Raw genomic sequence first — 5,141 nt, 5'->3', positions numbered from 1 at the left:
GGGTGATTTCTTGCTTTCTGTCTTTCTGTCTCTCTCTGTCTGTCTGGAGAGCGCACACACCCTATAGCAAAAACCTCTTAAAAAAAAAAATACCATGTGCCTAAAAGAGTCAATATGAAAAAAGGTAAGATTTTTTTTCTCTCCTTTGGTGTGGTCTAAGTATTTGTTATCACAATCAAAAAAGCCTTTAAAAATAATTAGGGTGGGGACCAGAGAGTGGTGTAACGATAAAAGGCAATGCTCTGTGAGGGTGACCCATGTGGAAAGGTTACTCTTTGGGTCTAGATCCTCCCTGAGTGTGCTGGGCATGCCTGTGCCCATAATCCAGGCTACCCGAAGCTAGGGATTGTGGTATTAAGACCCTGTGCTGGGTACGGTATCTCTGTCTCTGTCTCTCCAATTAATAGAATAATAAACAAGTGAATTAAAAAAAAGTTTTCAATGGCATAGAATAACTTTAAAAAAATTAGGGTTGGGGCCAGTAGGCGGTTTTGTGGTTAAGTCACTGGACTCCCACATAGCCAACCCTGGTTCAAATCCTAGACCCAGCAGCTTGAAACTCATGGTGGGCAAGCATACGAGTGTGCCCAAAATCCCGAGGAGAATGGAGGAGAAGGAACTGCAGCATGGCTATCTCCCCTGGGCAGTGGTTTCTCACTTTCACTCTCACTGTCTCTCTCTGACTCTCTAGTGAACACATGTACTCCATGGCAAAAACCATATAAAAAAAATAAGGGTTTACAGTATCATTTTAAATACTGTTGAGTGGGTCAACATAATAGACACAACCTGAAGTGACTATTTCCTTGAAATTATTCCTTATCCATAGACTCCGGAAATAGGGACTCTGGAGTCATATTTATGTCCAGAGACTCCATTTGACTGACACGAGAATGACCATCAAACTCATGGGAACTGGTCCATTGACTGGGCTAAGAAACTCAATCCATTTTTCTTAAGAATTTTCACTAAAAGGCACAGAAGTGTAGTTTGATGGTGTGTGGAATTGGAGATGAAATTCATGTTGACAGGAATTAAAATAGACGAAAGAGAAGATGGAGCCATTTGCAGGCTTCTGTTGTGGCAAATATGGTTAAGAACTTGGCGAAGAGAGTCAGTCTGCAAAGAGGAGAATGGAGCAGCACTGCAGAAAAGAGCAGAGCGAGAGTCGCTGGGAGCCCAGAAAGGGAGACACAGGGAGCTTCAGAGCTTGTTTTTACAGCTCCGAGCTCCACGTGAAGGCTGAAATTAACTCTTAGTTCTAAGGATGTATGCATTATTCGACAAACTTGAGACTTACATTTGATGAGAATTTTTAAAATAACATTAAAAAAATAACATTTCAAATCGTTTTAGAGGTACAGAGTGGTACAAAAATAGTACGTAGAATTCCTGTAGGTCCCTTATCCAATTTTCTCCATTGTTTATATGCTAAGTTTCCACAGGGTTTTTGTCAGTAAGAAATCTACAATGTGGGGACTAGCAGATGATGTAATGGTTACATCACTAGACTCCCACGTAGTCGACTGTGGTTCAAGTCCCAGACCCAGTGGCTTCAAACTCATGTCAGGCATGTGTGTATACGTGTCCAAGATCCCGAGAAAAGAATGGAGGAGAAGAGACTGTGGCATGACCATTCCCCCTAGGGAGTGATTTCTCACTTTCAGTCTGTCTTTCTCTGTCTCTCTGGTGAGCGCACACACCCCATAGCAAAAATCTCTCCAACAAAAAAAAAATACCCACAAAAGACAAAAACACTCCAACAGCCAACAACATAATAGTGCAATTAATAAAACCCAAGAATTTATTAGGGTTTTCTTGGCTTTTCAGTTAATGTCCTCTTTCTGTTTCAGGATCCAGTCTTGGATCCAAATCCAGATATCACATTTAGCTGCTGTGTCTTTCACCCCCTTCTTTATCTTCTTTAGTCCGTTATACAATAGTTCCTTTATTTCCTTCCTCTCTTTTCCTCTCCTCTCCTCATCTCTTTCTGCCCTGCCCTGCCCTGCCCTTCCTTTCTTTTCCCTCTCCTTTCCTTTTTATGACCTTGATAGTATTTTGGTGAATATCCTCCAATGATCAGACTGGGGTTATGAGTTTGGAGGATGAATACTGTAGAAGTGAAGTGTCCTCCACATCACTTCATGTTTCATCATGTCACATTTCATCAGGGTTAGCACACGCCATCACTGCTGACGGTAACCTCTGTCACTTGGAGTGATGTCTGCCAGATTTCTCCACTGCAGAGTTATTATGTATCTCTTTTCTTGCTCTGTTCTTTGGAAGTGTGTTGCTAAGTCTGGCCCACTGAAGTAGTCAGTCTCCAGAAAAACAGAACCAGCACGTGTATATATATATGTGTGTGTGTGTGTGTGTGTGTGTGTGTGTGTGTGTATTGGGGTTTCCAGAAAAGTCAGGATGAACATATTTTATGAAAAAGTTACACATGGGCTTCAATTTTTTTTAACACCAAAATTCTTTAAGCACCAGCTTCCTCATTTATAAAAGGAATAATAGTAATAATAATAATACCTAGTTTATAGGGTGGTTACTATAACTACATAAAATAATACTTGTGTGGAAAAAGATAAGTGTTTACATTACTACACAATGCTATTGTTCTCAGTAACAAGCTTTGAGAAAGGTAAAGATGGATATTTTTAGCCCTACCTTTTATAGCTTCTGAAACCAAAGTCCTAAACGATAAGCTCCTTACACAAAAGTTCACAGCCAGTTACACGACAGAGCTTAGCTCAGCACACAGCTTTGCGTTCTGTGATAGCCACAGCACTGCCCTCTGAGACTCTCATATACTCCTTTTTATAAGAGCAACATATTTAAAAAAAATTCTGGGAGACATCTAAAAAGCCATAATGTGAGATAAGAAGAAAAAAACCAAAGCTCTGTTTTGCATTTATCTTGGCAGCTTGGGGAGAACATATTTTTCTGGACATGTTTGGAATGGATCATCGTTTTTTTTTGATTCTTATCCTTATCCTCCAGGCTTTCTTTAATACACTTTGAGAGATTATCCTTAGGATTCAGGAAAGCATAATGTCATTTTATTTTTCAAATCCTTACGGTGTTAGCAGTTTTTGATCTTATTTCCCAGCCTGCCTTTTTATTGTAGCTATTTTTATGATATACAATATTCATAATTCATTTTGCTAAAGAAGAGATTTCATTTAATGTCAATAAATATGTATGACTGTTGGGAGGGAAAAAAAAGTCTGAGCTCTGAGCGCTGGCAAATTATAGCAGGCTACACAGTGAAATAAAATGTGGGGATTATGTCATTGACTCCTCTGTGTAAACCTAATGATTGAGAAGAAAATGGGAATCATCTTCCACAGAAATTCATCATGGAAATATTTTCAAAAGCATATTGGAAACAGATGAAGAAATTAAAAGGACACAGTTTATTTTATTTAGAAAGTCATATTCCCTTACGAGAGAATTGGATAAACAGACTTCAGAATCTTGGCTCTGTTCAGGATTTCCTGACTCACTGGGTGGCTTGGAAAAATGATTTAAATTCACCATCCTTGTAAACTAGAATAATGATAGTTCATAACACTGTACTTGGCACTTGGATATAATCATATTAATGGGTAGTTTTTATTGTGCCAGGCCATATGCGAAGCCCTTTTCTAGCTGTAACCGCATAGTTTGTGAAGTATGTACCGTTATTGTTTCTATCTTGTAGATAAGAAAATGGTGGAAGGAGTTTCTCGGTGTGTCATAATCATCCATTTGCATGTTGGTCTTCTCCTCTGGACTTGAATTTGTGAGGGTGGAGGTTGAATCACCATAGCATCTGTCTTTCTTGCTTAGCTTAGCCTCTGGTTCATAACGGTACTCGATAGATCTGGTCTAATCTGTGCCTCAGGAAGTCACCACGTGTTGGATGAAAATGTGGAAAAAAGAGGTGAGGAAAAAGTTGAGACTACTTCAATTGTTTTGGCAAGATCAAATAATGACTTATATTTGGATAAAAAAGAAGTAAAAAGAACAGAAAGATGAAGATATGGGAAAAGATACAGTGAGGCGAGTAATTTAAGATTATAGCTAAGAGAAAGAACATAAGTAGCTCTTTAAAAGCTATTTAGGACTATATTCATGGGTTGAAAACCATCTCCAAATGAAAAGTTCATCAAGTATTAGAGCTTTGAGCGGCAATTTGAACAAGAAATACAGTAAACAGTAAGAGGATAAATAAACTACATCTGGCATGCACCCTGCTAAAAACCCATCCTGTATCCATGACAGACATCACTAATCAGTAACAGAATTCTTCCTCAATAAGCCGGGAGCTCGCCTGGAGATCCTTCTCAACTCAGTGTTCTTGGTTCTTGCGAACAGGAGATTACAGTAGACATACAAATTTAAAACTGCCATTCCAGGTTTATTGTGTGGGACTTCTCATGTTCAGAACATTACGTGTGAAGAATAACAAAAATATTGGCATATTGTATTGCTATAATATTCTTGGAAATATTTTATTTTTATTGGAAATGTATTTAAAAATAGACTTTGGTGGTAAATTTTAATGTAATTAAAACTTTCAGAAAAGTTTCAAAAGTGATGCAAATTTCTTTATATCCTTTATCCAGATTCACCAATTATTTTTTTAAAATATTTTTTTCATTTAATTTTATTCATTACTACTATTATTTTAATTTGACCAGAGAGAGAGAGAGAGGGAAAGTGAGAAAGTAACTGTGGTTGGCCATGTGGGAATCCAGCACCCTTAACCACCATGCCACCTGCTGGCCCCAAGATTCACCAATTATATATAGTCTGCTGTTTGATTCTGTTATATCCACTATCTGTCAGTCTTTCTACTTACTTACCTACCTACACACACGTGTATTTTCCCGAACCACTTGATAAAGATTTAGTCATCATGCTCCTTTACTCTTTTTTTTTTAATTTTTTATTTATTAATTCACTTTACACCATCACAACACACAAATGAATTTTCCATCCAAAATATACTGTGCATTGTCTCAATCAAGTACATCCACATATATGTTCTCAGCAAATAATTTTCCAATTCTTACGTCCTGCATACCTTGCCCTTTGTCTTGCCATCCCTGATTCCCCATCCCCCACCCTCTGCTATGTCCCACCTTCCCCCC

The 5,141-nt window shown here is 38.2% G+C and overlaps 1 pseudogene; it reads right to left on the bottom strand.

Moving 5' to 3' along the window:
- Positions 1–3,744: 3,744 nt before the first annotated feature.
- Positions 3,745–5,141, bottom strand: part of LOC102485799 (CCR4-NOT transcription complex subunit 4-like) — a 66,220-nt pseudogene continuing 64,823 nt past the window's right edge.

The sequence above is a fragment of the Tupaia chinensis genome, unplaced genomic scaffold (genome assembly GCF_000334495.1).
Source record: "Tupaia chinensis unplaced genomic scaffold, TupChi_1.0 Scaffold000028_1, whole genome shotgun sequence".
Lineage (NCBI taxonomy): Eukaryota > Metazoa > Chordata > Mammalia > Scandentia > Tupaiidae > Tupaia > Tupaia belangeri.
This window is presented reverse-complemented; position numbering and strand designations above follow the sequence as displayed.